Source organism: Stenella coeruleoalba, assembly GCF_951394435.1.
Source record: "Stenella coeruleoalba genome assembly, chromosome: 4".
Lineage (NCBI taxonomy): Eukaryota > Metazoa > Chordata > Mammalia > Artiodactyla > Delphinidae > Stenella > Stenella coeruleoalba.
Window position 1 is genome coordinate 131,425,077 of NC_137149.1, and position 22,137 is coordinate 131,447,213.

Below are 22,137 nucleotides of genomic sequence, written 5' to 3' on the forward strand. Positions count from 1 at the left end.
AGGTAAGAAAGAGTAGCAAGTCAGCGGTAATATATCTTTATAAGAAAATCATTAGGCTAACCATAATCTTTCCTCAAGGAAAATAGTCCCTTTTGCATAAGAGAGTATTAAGATTTGTGATAGAATAAGAATCTTCCAGGAAAGCAAAGGTATTTTCAAAACATGTAAGTTCTTTTCTACTGTTTTCAGATGTTACTTTTATAGTGTTTTACATAGGACTGGAGTGAAGATGAAAAACCACCTAGTTGGAGAACTACAGATTGTATAAAAACTGTATTCATTTTTATTGACCTGTTGTCCAGAAAGTCAATGAAAATTTGAGAATTATTATTAGACATTATTAGAATGTTGATTATAGATGAATATCACCCACCATTTTCCAGTTTCTTGTAAAAGGGTTATCATAATTCTTAAGTTTAGTATGACTATTTCTTAAATCTATAATGTAATTTTCTAACTTCTTCAAAATGTATATACTTATATTTTATATTCTTCTAAAGGATTTATGGTAGATTATAGAAATAAATATAATATAAAAAGATTTTATATCCCAAATCTGGCATAAAATAGGATGTAAACACAAGTAACTACACTTAATTATTCCAGGATTCTGACCAAAATGATGAAAAGAATATGTAAATAAGAAAAAAGGGGCCAGCACTGGAAAATAGGCAAGGGGCTATTCATATCACAAAATTCAAGAAACACATCAGTGCTTAGGGAGCCAAAAGAAAATAAAACACTGTACGGCCATTTAAAACTTTTATTTTTGAGAAAGCAGTGCAGTGTTTCAGGGAGTTAGCTGAGGGTTTACCGGAAAATTTTAAACTCTCTGTTAAATTCCTTTCAAACCATACAACAGAAATAGCAATTTAGTTAAACCATTTAGTTTAACAAAGCAATGTAGAAATGTTAACTATAAAAGGAATTGAGGGACTTTCCTGGTTAAGAATCTGCCTGCCAATGCAGGGGACACGGTTTTGAGCTCTGGTCCGGGAAGATCCCACATGCCACGGAGCAACTAAGCCCATGCACCACAACTACTGAGCCTGCGCTCTAGAGCCCACAAGCCACAACTACTGAGCCCACGTGCCACAACTACTGAAGCCCACGTGTCTAGAGCCCGTGCTCTGCAACAAGAGAAGCCACTGCGATGAGAAGCCCGTGCAGCACAACGAAGAGTAGCCCCCGCTCACTGCAACTAGAGAAAGCCCGTGCACAGCAACAAAGACCCAACACAGCCAAAAAAATAAAAAAGGAATTGAGAAATAAATATTATTCAAGAGTAGGACCTATTAAATAAATAAGCCTTTACTGAATAAAGAAGAACAATCACATGATTAAAACAGGAACGCCAAAGTGGGAGTTGAAAAGGTTAAATATTAATTGAAATTATTAAATTAATTGAAAAAATTAAATTTCCAAAGTTAGAAAAAGTAGAATTAAACTAAAGATAGAAGAATATTTTATTAATACAACCCAGGATATCTATGTAAAAACAACAACCACACTGTACACATGAGAAAAAAATTATGGCTATATCATTAAGTTGAGGAACACTAAAAGAATGCTCACACTTTAATATTTTTTTAAAGTGATAGTGAAGTAAGGCAAGAGAACTTTTCAAATTTAAAGTAGTCAAATTATCACCTACTGAGAAAGTCTAAGAAATTAGTTTAAATAATTTTTAAATAATTTTAAAGTATTAGCCAATGAAGATAACAAAAAATAATCAGTTAAAATTACATATAAATATTTTTACAAGCACCAGCAAATGAAGTAAGAAATATTTTTTTCAAATTTATAAAAGAGAAAAATCATTACCTATCTAGGAAATCCAAGATAATTGGCTAAAACTATTTTTACAAAGAGAATTTAATGAGGTGATTTGAAATAAAACAGGTATACACAAAATCAGAACCTTTCTATGTACCTACAATAATTAGTTATTAAACATTATGGCAGAAACTCCCAGATGAATCACACAGTTAAATATACTTGTTTACCTCCACCTTCTCTCAAAATGGCAGTAATTTAAAAGTTTAGGGCATTAACTTATAAGGACAAAAAGAATGAGGCTAATGAGAAATGGAAGTACACACAAAAAAATCACAGAATTTTAGGACTCAAGGAGAAAGGAACCAGTCAAGAAAAGATAAAAAGCAAAGTGCGTCTGGGAGGACAAGCCAGGAAACGAGGCCGGACACTTCCTAAGGTCAGCCAGGAACGAGAGGCCTCAGGTGCTTCTAACGTTGAGGGAGCTATTAATGGGTCCAAAAGAACTTCTATTAAAAAAAAAGGGGTGAAGTCCTGTATGTCCACTCCATCCTCCTATGCACATGAGACAGACCTTTAATGTGAAAATGGACCCAGGGAAAACAAAGTGGATAATCGATATCTTCAGAGAAATTTTTTAGAAAGTTAATGTATCCTTAAGAAAAGAAGAGGATGATGTTCAAAAACACTCATGCAAAGGTAAAAAAAAATGAAAATTAAATAGAAGGATGGGAAGATAAAATTTAGGAGAACTCTCGTAATAATAAAGAAAAGTAGAAGGGAAAATATTTTTAAGTGGATTATTTTTCAAAAAGTCTATGACACATACAATAGAATTCAAGAAAAAAAGCAGATAAAATGGAAGTGAAAGAAAAAAAACTATGAGAAGCTACATAAAATTTCCAGGAAGAAAAGACCCACTGAATACACAGCACATTGAATGGGAAAAAAAGAAAATTCGTACCAAGGTACATTATCATAAAATTTCAGAATATCTGAAGGGTGATACCTATAAGTTCAAAAGTTTTCAGAAAAAAAACCAATATGTCATTTGCAAAGGAGTGGGAATAAAAATAGCATCATTTAATATACTACAGCTATATAGTTGTTCCCATTGGGATGGATCAACTTCCCAATATTGGGGTAAGTTGAGAGAAGGACACATGTGACTCTGTATAATTTTTTCAACTTCCTGTGAGAATATAGTTATTTCAAAGTAAAAAGTTTTGAAAACAGCGTCAGACACTTCAACGGCAATACTGAAAGCTAGAGGACAATGAACTAACTTAGCAAAGTCTTCACAAGTCTGATGGGAAATGATTTCCAATCTAGAATTCTACACCCAAGTGTGAAAAAAAAGATATTTTCAGATGTGCAAAGTCTCAAACAATTTGACTGCAATGACCAGTTTCTTATATAACTGGAAGATGTTCCCAATGAAATCAAGCGACTAAATCCAGAATAGAAATTCAAGAAACATGGGATCCAGACAAAAGAGTCTTATGAAAATTTTCACATTGATGATGATGAAGGGGTAGCTCTGGGCCACATTGTTGCAAAGCCAATAAGCAAGAAACCAAATTGAGGGAACGGAAGGCTCCCAGAAGCAATATCTCAAAAAATAAATATATAAAACTGATATATTACCTGATATGTTTGGCCTCTTTGAGAAGAGATTCCTATTTCTGGTAAGAATCTGGGGATAAATTAATAATAGGTGTGTAGAAGAAAACAAGGCAGAAGAAAAACGAATCACTTATCAACTCAAAAAATAAAAAGATGACCAAGCAAAGCAATGTACAATGGATGTGTCAATTATAAATAATATTAATAATGTTATAAAAATGTAAAAAACTTTGTAGTGGGGTAGCGGATATAAGAGAGCTAAATACTCATCTTTCACAGTAGGAATCTATGTATAGTATCTGAAGTTCAAAGGTCAAAAACAGCAATCTGAGCATGCCATTTAGAAATGTAGAGGTTAAAATACTGAAAATGATTTCCACTGGGTATAATGATCAGGTTGTGGCAGAATAAAGCAGAGGGCTCTCATTTCTCATTATAATCCTTGAAGAACTATTTGACTTTTAAAATTATATAACAAAATACTTGGAATGAAATTAGATTAAATTTAAAATAAAAGATAAAGAAGCCTTGGTTCTCTTGACAGAATCTGGGCAATACCTAATTCGTCTACCCTCACCTCCTCATTTAGTTATGAAAGAAGTTTTTTCAAGATTGAAAATTTCAAAAGTAGTTGACACTTAATCTGTAAATGCCCCCCATTTTCAAAAAGTCAGATAGTAATTAGTAAATTAGTAAAATCTTGGAAGAATCCCCTGGGGGTGGGGAAGGATGTAGGAGTAGAGAACACAGAGCAGATCTTCCACATTTTGGACACAGATTCCCTTCACTTATCAGAAAGACAGAAGCCTCCAACCTAGGGTATGAGAGCTGCTTTTCAGTAGAATCACAGCTCTTCTAATAACCTCCTCCCCATCCTTCCCTTTAATAACTTTTTGGGCACAAATTCTGGAAATAATTTTCCTGGTAATATACTTGCTCTAAAAGGTACTTACATGTGGGTATCTGGCTGACCAAAGAAGATCTATGGAATGAGGGACTTGACAAATTACAGTTTGGTTTGTTTGGGGAGTTAGTCTGTTTGTTTTAATTCACCATTTCTAATAAAGAATCACAAAAAGCTTAAGAATGTTTCTAAAATAAAATTTCTCACCAATAAGCTCAAGAAATAAAACCAGGAATTCCTCCTTCTGCCTAAAATATTCAAATTAAATACCTACAGAATAGCAGAAATCTAGTTAGGGGCACTACAGGTTAAAATAACGGAGGAATCTCTTTTCCCAGCAGGCCTTTCCTAAAGACCTTGTCAGAAATTACAAGCACCTGCATAGCTCCCCTACTCCCTATACCATCATGTTCTGCATTTTTCCCCAGAACATTTACCATCGTCTAACATACTATACCTTTAACTGACATATATTGGATTCTGTTTCCCCTTCCTCTGCAACAAGAATATAAATTCCATGAGGATGGGAGATTTGTCTTTTTTATGTTTTCAGTGATGTAGCCCAATTACTAGCATGATGACTGGCACACAGTAGAAAATAACTGTTTGGTGAGGAGCCAAGGCCAAGCCACACAGTCAGTTTACAGATCAGGCCTGGAAAGAACTTTCCTCATATAAAAATTTTAAAAAGAAAAAAAATATGAGGCCCATAAAAATGCTTTATAATCTAAGGGACCTACCATGTGACAGGCATTTTAAAATTTTATCATATTATTAATAGATGATATAGTCAAATGTTTCAAAATCAAAACCATGTAAAAAGATAGAAGCAGGGAAATCTTGCTCCCAACCCTGTCTGCATCTTCCCCATTCTTCTAATTTATTCCCATTAGTTACCACTCTCCTTAGTTCCTGTGCTTTCTTCTAGTGTTTTTTTAATATAAATTGTTATTTTTCCTTATTTCAGAAGTAGTTTTTGGATTTATGTTTTAAAATATTTGTTCTGGTCCATGTTTTGGTTTTCTTCTTCAGGAATTTCCAATATGTGCATGTTAAATCTCTTTTGTCAGTCTCCTAAGGATTAAATTAAAATCTAATCTGTTGAAATCTTTCTTATTTTCTGCCTCATTTTGTTTGCTTTTACCACTAACATATCTCATTCTTGCCGTGCTTTCTGTAATGTCTATTCACTCTTATGTCCTTGCAATTTAGTCTCCATTCCTGAAATGATCTCATTTACTTTTCTTTCTTTCCTGAATTCTGCCACTTCCCTTTTTTCCTTCTCCTGTTTTCTGGTCTTGGTTCCCATTGCCTGGCCATATTGTCCACCAAATTCTTGTATTATTTCTTTCAGTCTGCCTTCATAGCTGCAATTACTTCATTACATTTTTCTTTTCAAGTTAGAATTAGGTTATTATTTTCTCCTACCTTGAGGCAATATTTTTCTGGCATTTTTTTTTCATATACAAAGTTTTTCTACATACTATTTGTTCATAGTTTCACCATACAAAAATTGGATTTATCCCTTCACATAATTCATCTTTGAAGGAGTTGAATTCTTTTAAGCCAGCCGTTAGCAAGAAGTTCCTGGGAATTCTCTGGCAGTCCAGCGGTTAGGACTCTGGGCTCGCTGCTGAGGGCCTGGGTTCAATCCCTGGTCAAGGAACTAAGATCCTGCATGCCGCACAGTGTGGCAAATAAATAAATAAATAAACCAAAAAAAAAAAAGAAGAAGAAGAAGAATTTCCTGGAACAGAGGAAAAAAGCCAAGGTGCCTGCCTAGGTTTCATTGATTGTGGGATCTCTCTTTAGTTTCCTTAAAATATAACCCCTCAGGGGCTGTGAGGGGTGGAGAATGGGGAGTTGTTTAATGGGTATGGAGTTCCAGTTTTGCAAGATGGAAAGAGTTCTGAGGACTGTTTGTGCAACAATGTGAATATGCCTAGCACTACTGAACAGTACACTAAAAAATGGTTACAATTGTAAATACTATGTGTATTTTACCACAATTAAAAGTTTTTTTAATTTTAAAATATGTCTTTATTTATATCGTTTAAATATATATTTGCTATATTACAGTTTTAACATATAAATATTACATATTTTCTGTGTAGTCACGTCATGCCAGTTTTACATCCAAGAACCTAACCTAGTTCACAGGGCTTCTCTCATCACTGGCTTCCCTGGTACCATTCCTGGATGAAATTATGAAGGGATACAACTTCCTTTCAAAGGTATTCATTTTCTTCTAAAAGGAGGTGCTCTCTGAGATCTGTCACTTTAGGATGTTTCTACGGACTTCCGTTTCACTCTTTCTCTGCTTTCCCAAGTACTCGTGACCTAAGTAATTCCAATTCTGTCCACAGAAGTTCCAACTTAGGAAGGGATAACTCTCATTCTGGAAGTAAATATTTGGAAGTGTCTGAGACCTATCACTACTTAGTCTGACTTCATATCAGATTCTAAGTGAGGTGATGTTGAAGGAAGAATAAGATGATACTAGCTAACTTCAGCAATGCTCTTAGTCGGACACCAATAGACGATAGCAAAAAACAGGGGGATTAAGGATATTTTTTAAAAGGTGGCAGTATAAAGGTGACTAGTAGAGTCAAAGTACAAACCTTCATATATATATATAGTGCAATAGAGATGTATGTAGAGAGTGATTTGGAGAAAGAGACAATTACATGTATAACCACATAAGAATGAAATATATATAGTAAAGAAAAGAATATTTAAAATGTAAAAAATAAACCACTAGGAAAGTAATTGTATCATATATGACTAAAAAAAGGTTTAACATATCTATAATATTGTGCATTGGTGGCTTATAAGGAAACAGTCATAAGGCTAGATTTTTTTAATGTATCAGCAGAAGAAATGGTAGCAATGGAGCCATATTTAGTTGATGTTTATTTGATTTAAGTAGGACTAATACAGCAAGGTCTTAAGAAAGATTTTACCAGCTATTTGAGACTAGACAACTCGCACTCCAGAATTCTTAAAACTTTTCAAAGTCTGTGATTAATAGAAGGTTTGAAGTATATGAAGAGAGATGATATTAACGTTTAAAAGAAAGCTCGGGGGTAGAAAAGATTTCAGTCAAGTATGGTGTCACTGTTACACTATTCAGGAGAACTGTTTTTTACAAAGAAGCTAGAAGCTGAAAGTTAAATTTATCTGTGATGGGTGTCATTCATTTGCAACTGCAGCCCCTGGAAAAGTGACTTACAATTTATTGTGTCACATGGGAAAAACTGTTAAGAGAAGGAGGATCCTGCTTGGTGTTCTGGAAAGAACATTAGAGTTAAATGATCTGAGAGCTTCTTCAGGTGTCCCACAAACTTGTTGTTCGAACTTGAGAAAATCACTTACATTCCATGAGCATTAATTTAAGAATCATGTGCAGAGACAGGATGGTGGTTCAAAGCTTGGATTGTGGAGCAAGCTGCCCCACGTTTGAATCTCAGCTATGCCACATACAAGATTTGTAATCTTGCACAAGTTAATATTTCTGTGCCTTGGTTTCCTTGTGTGCAGGATGGGAATAGTAATAGCACTTACTTCACAGGGTTATTGAGAGAGTTAAATGATTTATTGTATGTTAACCACTTAGAAGAATGCCTGAAACATGGTGACTGTTTTAGCAATTATATGATGAGAACTTTGAACTAGAACTCAGCAGTTTTCAAATTACTTTAAGCTATGGGACCCCAGTTCAAATGAAATGCCACATGGATGTCCAAATAATAAAACAGATGTTATTAGAGATGTTTTCATGGACCGGCACAGAGAAGTTGAGAATCATGCCTTCCTTCTTTCCAACCCTTCCCAGGTAACGCCCTGAACAACACCAAGAAACAACAAAACGAAGGAGCACAGTTTAAAAACACTAATGGTTTCTTCCAAATCTGTCATAAGCTGTGTATCAGTTGGGAATTGTGCCTAGTCATAGAAATCTGACAACAGCGGTTTAAACACATACAAATTTATTCTCTCATCTAGAAGTTCAGCAGTGGGCAGCTGAGACTTGTATGGTAGCTCTCCAATGCCACCAGGAAACCATGCTATTTCTGTCCTCTGGAGCTCTACTCATAATATTCATGATCCAGACAGAAAACTGTAGGGAACGGCAAGGGGAAAAAATTGCTTTCTGATAAGCCTCACCCAGCATCTTCTGTTAACATCTCAGTATTCATCCCTAGACATGGAGGTGGTTGAGAAATGTAACTTTTTAATTGGATGTGTTTCTTCCTGGAATTAAGTAACAGTTCTGTTACTGTGGAAGGAGGGAACAGATTATGCTAGGCAATCACCTTCCACATAGTAATTTTAAAATGTCATTGTGCTTTATGAGTAAAAGGATTGTTAAGGCTGCCTTGTAGATCAAGGAAACTGGGAAAAGAATAGTATGACAATCAAAATCTTAACTCTTTTAATTGGCTTTTAATCACCATTAATTTTTATCTGGTTTCTGAAAAAGGTATATTAATCCCTCTGGTGATTAAAATAATTCTTAATTAATGTACACTAATAAGTTTTAAAGTATTTTCTTCTTGGCCAGGGGAGTAAAAGGTTAACTAGATGTTCATTTACAAATGAAGGTTAACTTGAAATTATAAAACAGATAATGTATGCATGCAGCAGAGCATAATGTCCAGCACATATTTAATTTACAATAAGTGATAATTCTCTATTTCCCCTTTATTACTCTGAACTTCAATTTCTTCATCTACATTATGGGGAATTTAAGCCAAATGATACCTGAGGTTTCATAAAACGCAAACATCCTATGAAACACAGAGAATCCCAGAAAAAGAAAAACATTTTAGGGGAGAAGGGGTTCAGATACCTTAAAAAATAAGCATTAAATACATGGCTTCAGGAGTCTAACCTCTTACACATAAAGCAGACCAGAGCTACTACCAGGATATGACCAAAGCTAATTCGTTCTCAAAGGTAAACTTTTGGGGAGAATATATTTTGCCCCATTGCCAAGCTAAATTTAAACAGCTGGAAGGGGGGGGGACTTTTCTCCCTCACACAATTCATTTTACCTAGATGAGCTAATTATTATGATTTTAAAAATATTTGTGGAATAATTAATACCATTGGAAAATGTTCCAGTAAGGTGAGTGAGAAAAACCATGACACTAATGTCCTGCTTTTTTTAACTTAGCATTACATCACAAAAATGTCCCAAGTTATTTAAAATTCTACCAAAGAGTGTTTGTAATGGCTATAGAATCTTCCATTGGCTATAGCTAGCTCAGCTAATTAGAAATTATCAGTTCTCTCATTAGTCAGATTCTTTGAGCCCCTACTATTTACAGGATCACTGCAATTTATAGGACTTTATGGGAAATACAAATAGGAAGCATTAGGTCAACAAATATTCACTGAGCTTCTATTGTATGTCAGGTTCCATACAAGGAACTGGGTATTAAATGTTGAATAAGACCCAAGGCTTGATATCAAGGTAGGTCTGCCAATCAAATGTATTGTCCAGGGTCACTGTACTCCTTGCACAAATAGTGTTACTTATTACTCAAAACCTACCCTAAAACATTACGGACCAAATAACACTTCCTGTTTCACACATCTTCTATTCTTGTTCATACTTAAGATTGACTTAATTTCTTTAGACCAAGGAAACTTTCACTCCTGGGCAGCAGAGATCCTTGGAAAGTTTTCATAGGATACTTGTTCTTACTAAAGCTGGAAACAAAGGGTCTTACTGAATAAGGAAATTTCACTTTAGAGCATTATGAAAATCAACTTCCAGAATTTGTAAGAAAATCAAATTGGAAAAAGAAATGTCTGCCTAAATCTTCGAAAAAACTCACTAAAAATGACAAATCCCAGGTAATAATCAAAATGAGAGTTGAGATATTTGACAAGCTCAGTTCTCCAAGACAAGAGATAAGAAACATACAGGTTGAGTGCTATGCTGAGCTTAGCTTTTCTCATTATCTGCTTTCCGTATCATCCACTCTCTTTTTCTTTTTTCTCTTTTTTGCCTTGAATTTCTAGTTTTGAGTCTCTAGGAAGTAAAAAACAGTGGGAGATGCCAGGCTGCATGTGACACACATCTTAAGTTACATACTAAATCTCAGCATCTTCCCCTTCCCAACACCACAGCACCTTCAGGAGGCCTGGGAGATGCCTTCATCACTGTCCTTTGTTTTTTATCATGTATTTTATATATACTTTAAAATCAATACTTGCATCTCTGAACAAGTTTGAGTGTTGTTGTTTGGTTAAGGTACTCTTGGTGAGGATATGATTTATGTCTGGGTAATGAGGAATAGAGCCAGAAGAAAGGAGGGATGCCCCCTATCGCAGAATAAAGAGATCGTCGCCAATAAAATGTTTTGGTATTCACTGCTATCATGCTCTGGACAAATCTAAATACCTCCTGAGACGCACTCAGCTACCAGACTCATGGACTAAGATATTATCCTGCATTTTCTAATCATATACAAAATTTAGGAGACCGAGTCTATGGTAGAAATAGATGCATCTGTGCTTCTAACCCTGAACAGAATGCCTAAGAGCTCAGAACTAGTTTATATTTTTTTTCCAAAAGAAACAACTTTTCATTGAAGTATAGTTGATTTACAATGTTGTGTTATTTTCAGGTATACAGCAAAGTGATTCAGATGTAGGCAGGTAGGTAGGTAGGTAGATAGATAAATAGATGTTATTTTTCAGATTCTTTTCCATTATAGGTTATTACATGATATTGAATATAGTTCCCTGTGCCATACAAGAAGTCCTTGTTGTTTATTTTGCATATAGCAGAATGTATCTGTTAATCCCAAACTCCTAATTTATCCCTCCCCCCTTTCCCCTTTGGTAACCATAAGTTTGTTTTTTATGTCTGTGAGTCTATTTCTGTTTTGTAAATAAGTTCATTTGTATCATTTTTTTTAGATTCCACATATAAGTGATACCATATGGTATTTGTCTCTCTCTCTGACTTACTTCAATAAGTATGATAATCTCTAGCTCCATCCATGTTGCTGCAGATGACATTATTTCATTCTTTTTTATGGCTAATATTCCATTGTGTGTGTATGTGTGTGTGTGTGTGTGTGTGTGTGTGTATATATATATATATATATATACACACCACATCTTCTTTATCCATTCATTTGATTTTGAAATTCTGTTCTCCTCTAGAGTTTAGAAGGAAAAGTAAATTCTTGGAGGATAAGAGGTGCCAAAGAAATGAAGCAGTAATTAAATGGCGAGTGGTAGGATTAAAACTCTCCATGTAGGAAATAAGTTGAAGATATGATACTGTTAAATGAAAATTGAGGTACTATTGAGTAAGGCTGAAATCACCTTCAAAAGGTAGATTGTAAGGTATCTGAGAAAAGGACTTTGAAGACTAGTAACCAGCTGAGTACCATGTTTTAGAGAATAAAAGTCTTTTATTCTAGGATATCAGGTATGTAGAACATATAATATTATATGGATGTATGGTGATGCATGGTTTAAATATATGTTTCAGTATAAAGTTTATAATTTGGTTTATAAAGAGGTCTGGATCATAGTCTCCTAGAGTTAATATTATATGTGGTTTTTTTCCTGAGACTATGATTAAATATAATGAGACAATTCAGAACTGGTAAAGTAAGGGCCAACAGAAAAGGCTGGATTTAGTGAAGACAAGAAAACTGCTATAAAGAAGTAACAGAAGAAATATCCATAGTTACTCTTTAGATCGAGGATAATATTTCAACCTCTCTCTAGCTCTAAAATATAGGCCCATGTAAACAGTAAAACATAGAAAATACTTACAAATACAAAAAAATCAGCTTAAGACTATACTATAATGTAAGGCTGCAATCAAGAAGAAATCAACAAGGTCAAACAAGGATTCCAGGAGTATCACTATGTATCAAAAGCATGAAAGCATAGGAAAACCCTATGGTACCCTGCTCCTCTAGAAAGTGTCAAAATAATTTGTAGAGAAGGGCCTGACTCCCCACCACTAAGCTGAAACCCAGTGCAATTGTTCATCACCCAAGCTATTTCTGTTACAAATTATTCTTAGTTAGGAAGGTTATTCTCTTTAGAATAACTTGTGAAAATGAAAAATTTATGGGAATGATCAGTCTTTCTTTACACATCCACCAGGGTGACCTGGAAACAGTACTGATCTTGGAATCAGTCAACTTGGTTTGGAATGCAGCTTCAAACTGAAGGTAGTAATAATAACTGTTGTCCAGAGTTGTTCCTGTGAAGAGCTTGCAAGTGCTGGGTAAAAATGCTTGTGAACATCTTTTTTTACATTCCAAATTAAAATTCACACAGTTCATTTGATGAAGAAGGAGGAAGAGGAAGAAGAAGGAGATTCTGAGTATAAGGATGCTAATTCACTTAGTCTTCTGAAAGAGGAAATCTATGGACACTATGTTTTTGTCTTGGAAGAGTAAAATGGATTTCTTCCACTTGCAAATAGAATCACTTTTCTTCTAGGAATGTCTCTAGTGATAAACCAACTGTGTTAATAGGAGTTTCAAAAATTGAGAAAAATACATTTTAAATCAATCTAAGGCACTTAAATATATGTCCAGCATTTTGTTACTACAGGTTCTAAATCAAAGAGTAGTTGTAAAAATGGTTACTTACAGCAAAAAACATTTCTATAACTCTAGTGAAATAATAATCTAATCCTTTATACTTAAAAATGACTATTATACAAAGAATTTAGAATACTATAAAGATAGCATGTCATCAAATATTCAATATTACCTTAGGATATCCAAAATATCTTTTTTTCTCCTAGAGAAGAAAAGAATGCAAGTCTTACAAATTAATAAAATCAAATAAAATAAGTGTTAAAGATAATAGAAACCAGAGTTTTCATTTTCTTTTATATATAAGAAAAGGATAAATACTTTTTTGATACAGTGAGTCCGAATGAGAGAAACTCATCAGAGGACCAGAAAGGCATTAGGTCATCGAAAAAAAAACAAAAACAAAAACAAAGGTAATACTCAGGGAGGACGAGGTTTCTGTCAAAATTTAACTCTCTTCTCTGGGAATTCTGTGAATTTCTAAGTTTACAACCAAACCAGGGGAATCTGGGGTTTCCACTGAGTAGATGAGATTGCCCACAAGTTGACCAAGATATAGATTGAGAGATACACAGATCCATAGACAGATACATAAATATTCAATGTATTATTTTATAACTAAACAAACGACTTAAAAATCCTCTTCTATCAATTTCACTGATGATGGTTTAACATACTTGCCTAGTTTCTGCCATGGATGATGCAAATTTTGTAACTTATGTAAAGTATATTATACTAAATCTAGTTACAAGTTGTTACAAGTCCTACACACTGAATTTTGAAAGTAAATAGCAACGGAATAGAAGCATTGCTTTTTAATAGGCAATGGTAACAAGTCTGTTAACATCTGAGAAAAAAGCAAGGGTGAGGGAGTTCTTCAAAATAGCAAAACGAACAAAAGTGCAACCTGACCATAAAAGCATGTTAAAACTTTAAGAAAGAAGAAAAGCTCTAAAGTCAAATGAAATTTTTTAAAAAAGGCAGGGGGGATAGTTCTTCAAACAGGGATTCTAACTACTAAAGTTCCGAAGTCCCAGACAATTTAGATGTACAAATGACTGATTACAATGCTGAGACTTATGGTATGAGTCTACAGCAGGTCTTAAGAATTTTTAAGAAGGGGGGAAAACCCCTAAATCTTACCATTTTATAATCATGCTCATATGAGATCTTCAAAGCTGTGATTGCAACACAGACATCCAGAGGAAATGTAAATGAAGTGGTAAAAAGAGAATATATCATGGAAGGAAGGAATAAACATGACCGACAGGGTGCCATATGGAAAAAATAGTTTTATTTGTTAGTAACAGGTGAACTAAGTTTAACGGTGATTTGTTAGAAAAGTAGCATCCCTTGGGTTATACTGATTTGGAGAGAAGTGAGTTAATGACTTTTAAATATTCACTATCAGGCATACATGTTGTCCAATATCTTGCCTAAATGTACACAGAATGACTTTGACTCTGATGAAATATACAATTTGAAGTTCTCTGTAGTCTAAAAATTGAGGATAGCTTATAAATACTTGCAGTTTTAACCCTGAAAATTCCTCACAGAAAACAGATAACACAATAGGAGTGATCATAGACGATTTACAGGAGAAACAATTTACAAGGCATAGTCAAGCTTAAAAGAAACAAAAGGAATGGTGAAAAAACCCAGGGCTACAATATGTAAGAAACCATTGCAACTAAAGAGGGAAAGACATGATTAGCAAAACTAGCAAGTGTGTACCTGTCAGGAAGAAACTCACCTTAACAGCTATGGCCTTTGGTGTAGGAACAAAGCTACAGGCAGAACCATATTAAAGTAAGGATGGGGGAATTAGGAAGGGGGGACATATACCAAGGCTTCTTTATCTTCCCGTTGTCTGATTTCCTGCCAGTACCTCCCATAGGTTGAACACAACTAGAAACCAGAAGGCAACAGGGCCCATTATTTCAACTGGGCCCTTTTATTAGAGGACAGCCTCTCTGCACACAGAGCAGGATGGGAAACAAAAGTATGAAGTGGATCCAAACAGTCAAGTGGAGAATATGTAGCCCAGACTGCCCATTCCAAACATCTTCAGAGTTGCTTCACTGGTTTGCTGAATCAAGAAAACATCTGGGCAAAAACAAGGTCCATTTAGTCTATCATTTCTTTGGTGCACTGTTCATAACCAACAAACAAAATGGGAAAGTTGAGTAGGCAGTGTGTAACTATAGAATGGTAAGTACATTTTTAAAATGGAGGATTGAATGCTCCAAGGATTACAAACAAACAAAAAAGAAGATGATGAAAAAGAATGAGAGTTTTAGAGTATGGAGTGATGCTTTCATTTTTGAACTAGTATCAAAACAATGACATGGAATGCAAATTTAGATGTGAGAATGAATTACACTGGTACAGAATGGGCTCAGAACAGTAACAAGTGACAGCCTGGAACCTAGGGTAATACAGAACATGGCAATAGTCCCAATGCTGATTAGAAACCAAAAGTCCCAGAAAACTGATAATAATTTTACATCTAATTTAGCCACATTTAGTGTCTGCAAAGAGATGAAGCACTGAAATAATTATTTATTAAGTAATACCAAAACACTGATTGAGTAGCCACAGAACAGTCAAGAAATGACTGAAGTTAAGGTCAGGACATTAAAAGAATGGGGGCAGTTAAAACAAAGACATTTATAAATACATAGTTCTTACCTTTGCAGGTGACTGTTCCTATACCTAACATATACCTGAAAAGTAAGCAACAGATGGTGTAAGACATGGAAAGGAAGAGGCTGATATAAAGGTCTGTTTAGGTTAATTAACTAATGACTTTTAGTCATATGTTAGAGAACATAACATAGCCAGGCTCCTAGTTAATCAAAGTCAGAACACTAATAAATTGTGTTCTTTAATGTCCTGGCCTCCAGTTTAGCTCCACAGGGTATTTTTGCTGAGGGCTGTATGACAGACTCTCCTGTAAGCTAGAGGCAGAGATGAGTAAGCTATGATTACTGCCCTCTAGGAGGCTACTGGGCTTAGTAGCAGAAATGGGCATGTAGACACATAATCCTTTTGTCTAAAAAGCCCAACTGAAAATGGTTATGATGGATGAGAAGGGCAAGAGAATGACCAGGGCTGAGGATCATGAATATCTAAATCTGATTCTGCTACAGCCACCTTCCTCAAGTTCCCTGAGGGAGACTTATGGATAGAGAACATATGATGAGGAAAAACCTTATTCAAAGCTTTGGAAAGCAAATCCCACTGCAGAACCTTGGAAACATATCAGAATGAAGGAGGCATCTTTGGCTAGCTTAGGCAGGCCTAAGAGTCCTTCTGGTACCTAGAACTGATTTTCAAAGGAGGTAAGGGAAGCAGGGTAGCTACCAACTCCAAAAAGGAAGGAGAGCTCAGTGCTTCTCACACCATCAGACTAGACACAACATAGCGGAGGAGGAGAAGCAAACTGTAGACATGGAGAAAACCATACCAACAAAGTCTCATAACGTAAACCCCCTTTCTCCTCATTTTGACATTTCCAGTCCCTAGTACCATAACTGAACAAATACCCCTGTTTCTGTTACCTATTGCTGTGTGACCAACCACCCCGAACTCTAATGGCTTAAAACACTATTCATTTTCTCTCACAATTCTGCAAGTTGACTGCACTCAGCTAGGAAGTTCTTCTCCTCCACCTGTTGTTAGCTGGGGCTGTAGTCATTTGAGGGCTCTGTTGGGCTGGAGCATCAAAGCTGACGCACTCAACATGGCTGGCAGTTGACACTAGCTGTGGGCTGGGAGCTCAGCTGAGCCTGTTGTCCGGAACACCTGAATGCATCCTTTCTATGGGTTGGGGCTTCCCCCAGAAGATCAGCTGATGTCCAAGAGAATGTACCCCACCCAACTGCATGCATTTAAAGAACGCATTTGAAGCTGCCAGAGTTTTAAGTCAATGTCTAGAACAGACACAGTGTCACTTCTACCTATTCTATTGGTTAAGCAGTCAGAGGGCTGGCCCAAATTCAGGAGAAAGGAAAATAAACAAAAATAGAATTCCTAGCCATTTGTAGTTCACTACAATCCTTGAACGTAAAATATTCCTCTCAGCATGCCCAAGAATGAAGTAAGGGACAGTGATGAGGGGTGGTGGTACAGAGTGTAGCCATGAGTCTCCCTAGAGGCCAACATCTTTTGTCTAGTGACCTTGAGTGGCAATAGGTAATGTTAATCGGCCAATACTGTCAAACAGTTAGGTATTGGAGACAGTTGCCTAGTTGCTGACTACTTAAATATAAATCAAAATTTGCAACCAGAAGAATACAGAATAGAGAGAAGTCAAGGGAAATGGATGCTCAAAAATGCGATGAGTTTAGAGAAGTCAAGAGAACCTGGTGCTAGGTCTGACTTCACTGAGACTGGAAGGTAACACTTTGTCCAGAAAGTGGAATTCAGGTGAGAGTAAATGAAAACCCTGTAGGATAAGATACAGCATTTAGCAACATGCCTTTCTGGAGAATATGAAATTGAACTATGGGATATGAATATGGTTAATTCAGTTTCTCATCGTTTAAATTGTTCCCATTGTGCTTCTAGATAGTCTCCCTCCCCTTCAACCAGATAAGCATGCTTATTATCTTAAAAAGCAATAATGATAAACTAGGAGTTTTCTTAAACTACCAGGAGGCATAGTCTGTCCAAGCAAAGGGAACTATAAACAACATTCTGTTACAGAATGTGAAGGAATGGAGACTGAAAGAAGTTGAAAAAAACTTTGAGCCAACTGTTTTTTTTTTTTTGTTCTGTTTGAACTGATTAATTTACTTCTCAAATGAAAGCCAACTTAAGAAACACAATAACTCTTACTATTTCAAACTCATTGCTTAAACGTTCAGATATATTGCATTAATCAGTTTTAAATATGTTTTTTAAATCTGCTGCCTTTAAATGTGTTTCTATTTTACTTCTCAGAGACTTTCTGGGGGAGCAAGCCTCCAATTTTATAACGGAAGTCAACAAGAAGATCAGCTTTCACATGGAGAGAACTGCTTTCATAGGCAATCTTCATTTCACAAAGAGAGGGTCATCTGTATTCTCTGGCTGACGGTTCAGAGCTAGTGGCTGTTCTTTGGGACTACTTTTCTGGAATTACCTTAATATCAATTACTTGAGATTGGTTTATACGGATGGGGGGCAGAGAGAGACTGTGAAACAAATAATTTCTAATGGCTGAAACAGGAGTAGTCAGGCAGAGTTCCAGAGAGCAGCCAAGGCTATAACTGCCCAGTTCCCACTGACATCAGTGTGAGTAATAAAACGAAATCCTCTGGAGATACTTTGAAATTTTAGCCTGCAGTATCTTTGGAAATGCTTCACAGTGAAATTGTATTTCCAATTCCACAGCCAATAGTTGCCCCAACCATCTCCTTCCCATTCCCCCAAACGTGAAATAGCTTCTAACTCTGTTCATTTGCAGTGATCACTTCAATTTATATCAACAGTGCGTGGTGAAGGTATGTCCAGCAGCCACTTTTGATTTACTCATTTAAAGACAGTGCAGCGACAGCTCTTTCCCTTGCCCAGTTGACAGAGGAACTGTACAAAGTCTTCTCCAAGTGTTCTAAGCCTTACCTGAAGAATTTTCAAAAAAGGATATTGATAAACATTACAGGAGTGGATTTATTCTGAAGACTTAGCATATGAACCTCACTCTTTTTCATGGACAGAAGAAAGAGAAAGAACTTAAATGCGGTCGCTCTCTCTCTCTCTCTCTCCCCCTTTCCCTCTCTCTTTGGTTTTAAGGTTTTCTTAACCTTTTTCTTTCCCAAAAGGACCCAAAACATGGATACAATAAAACAATATGTGCTACATGCTTATTTAACTTCTTAGTACGTCTCTGTGCCTCATTTAATGAGAATGTATTCAGAACACTTACCCTATAGGGTGACTGCGAAGATTAAATGAATGTGAAATGTTTAGAAGAGGGTCTGGCACACAGTAAATATTCAGTACATGTTATATGTGTTTAAAAATCTTTCCACAGAATTTGGATTAATAGGCTAAAAAATCTAGCCCTAGTCCTCTTGTAAACTGTTAATTTATACCACATCCTCCCCTCCACCCTTTTTCCATACATATAAAATCACTGAGTCTTATATCCAGAATTGTAAAGTAGTAGGTAAGAATAACGAAGTTAGTGCTACCAATGACTGATAGGGTGGTAACATACTAAAAGAACCTTTGGAGATTAACTACCTCCAGAAATGGTGGTGGTGGTGGTGGTGGTGGCTCACATTTAATGAGTCCTACATGCTGTCCAGGCATTGTGCCCAAGCTACAGGCTAGCCTTTTGATGTAAGTATTCTTGTATCTATTTTATAGATAAGAAAATACTTAGGTTTTATAAATTGCCTCTACTTCCTCTTTCTTTTGCCTTCAGTCAAGTTTTAAAAGTGATCTCTATTTATCTGACTCTACTTCCTTAATACTATTGCCTCCTGAACCTAATCAAGCCCCACTGCATCACTGAAATGAAACAAAATCATCTCTGGCCTCCTTATTGCTAAATCAAATCAGCCCTTTCCACCTTATCTTACTTGATCTCACTATGGCAAGTAATAATGGTGCCCATTCCCTTCTTTTTAAAAATGCCCTCTATCCTTATTTTTTATAATACCACATTCTCCTGGTTTTTGCCTCTCTCTGCTTGTTATAGTCACTTTTTAAGAGACCTATCCTTTTGGGTCCCTTAAGAGACTGGCTTCCAAATATTTTTATTGTAACCATGGGAGAAAATATATTTTGAATCACAAATCTGTATTTTAAAACATGTTTATATCATTTCTTGAAACCATACTTCCTAGGTGCACATATATTCTGAAAAATTTGTTTTGTACCATTAAAAATAATACTCGTCATTACTCATCATATTAATTGCCTGGTTTACACATTCTTCAACATTCTGTCTCAACATTATGTTTTCTCTTGCATGTGGTTCAAACAAACCCTGAAGTGACCAGTCTGCTTGGTCACAGCTATCCAAACATCTGTCATGTACTAGCAAATGGTTGTAGCAGAACCCAAGAGTCTGGGTATTTGTCTTAGTTAAGCTTACAAAAGCTTAAAAAAGAATTATAATTAAGTGCTGAGTATATTTTTAATGATGCTACAAATGTCAGAGGCATTGTGCTAAAAGTTTTCAACTGAATGAACAAATACTACTTTGGGGAATAGGTTTTAAATATTACAGAATAGATATCCCCTCTAATTTTGAATTACCCAAAGCATCTACTACCAGAAAAGAAAAAAAACACCCTTAATATTAGAGTAAACTATGACACTAGGATTGTTTTCTAATTTAATATTCCTTTGCCTGATTTTATTCCTAATGAGAAAGCAAACAAATCTGTGCATCTCTTGTCATCACTTTAAGCATCACTTGTCCACTTGTTAATTGATTCACTCAGCAATAGCTATTTAGCATTTTTCATGCACACGGTACTGTGCTTGAGACCACAAAGGATACAAACAAAAATCAAACACGGATTTGCCTCTCAAAAATGTTAAATGTTACTTATTCGTTCATACATTTAACATTTTAAAATAATAATGATGATTTTTGACTACTTTTTTGTCTCCCAAATATTCATGGATATATGACTCATAAACCTCTTAATTCAAGATCAATGCTCTTTAATCATGTTCAATTCAACTGCTACTATAAAATCAAATCCAAGTCATTTGTGTGAGGCTTTTTCTTCGTTTTCTTTTTTCCTTTTTTTTTCAAGTACTCCTTTCATTCTGAGAAAGCTTTATCTGTTAACAAACAATTAACATTTAGATACAAATGGATGAGTGATTAGCTATGATCCACTTGCGTTACACGAAGTAAATATTAACTACCAGCTAGGTTTTAAAACTAGATAACAAAATCCCAATAAAGTGGATTTTTGTCTATTTTTAGGACATGCTTTCATGACTTTAGCAAAATTCATTATTTAGACAACAACCTGCTGTTCACCGGTTTCTAATCTCAAAGAAAATGAGAGATTACGTTTTATCTTCTCAAAGCCTGCTGGGTAACAGTATTTTTAATCTAGTAGAAATATTTTCCAGCCAAGACATATAAACCCTTACAAAGTAAGTTAATCATGTAAGATGTTACGATGTCAGGGCACTTTAGAAATGACTATGCTGTGGAAGTGATGACCCAGGACAGGGCTCGTGCTGGTATGTTCGTACCAGTAAATCACGCCAGGTACACCCTATTCCAAATGATTTCTCTTTTTGTTTGGAATGGCACGAAGCATGGCAACCTAGCCTGGTAGAAAGAAATCTTAGTCTATATGTTATACAACACAGCAGTTCAGGATATACATTCTTGCATATATGACAACAAAACTTGCATGTGTGAAGATGCTCCTCCCAGCATTATTTGTAATAAAGGAAAGCTAGAAAGAACTCAAATGTCCAACACACACACACACAGACACACACACAGACACACACACACACACACACACACAATAAGAAGAGTCTATTGTATGAATACTATAAAATAAATATCCTCGACCTAAATATATCCTTAATCATAAATCTGACTATTGGAAGACAAAAGTTTAATTCAGAGAGATACATATATCACATATGCAAATCTTTTTTTATTGGAGTGAAACTGCTTTACACTGTTGTGTTAGTTTCTGCTGTACAATGAAGTGAATCAGCTATATGTATACCTATATCCCTATATCCCCTCCCTTTTGGACCTCCTTCCCCAGCTCCCATCCCACCCATCTAGGTCTTTCACATGTGCAAATCTTAAAAGCACAGGATAGTATAAGTGTATGGTAAGTTAGAAAACATAGATAAAATAGATACATATTAACTTTGAAGAGAAGTTTCTTCTAGGTAAGGAAGGAGAGGATAGGATGGGAAGGGAGGAATTTCATTTGTACTTTTAATAGTCTTTTTAAGAATTTTAAGTACATGTGGCCAAACCTTGACATTTGTTAAATCTAGGTGGTAGATAATTTGTGTTTTTAAATTTGTTCTATTTGATCTTCCTTATAATTCAAACACTAGCGATTTTTTAAAAATGATACAAGTGACATATAAACTTGGATCAGATCTGAATCAGAGTCCATAGCTAGTGTAAGAAAATTGTGGTTGAAGTCATCGAATGGTCTTCATCCACCTCATCAAGCTGATGGTGCAATTATAATTCCAGGAAGTCTGTCCAATTTGAAGCAGACCCTAGATGAGCGT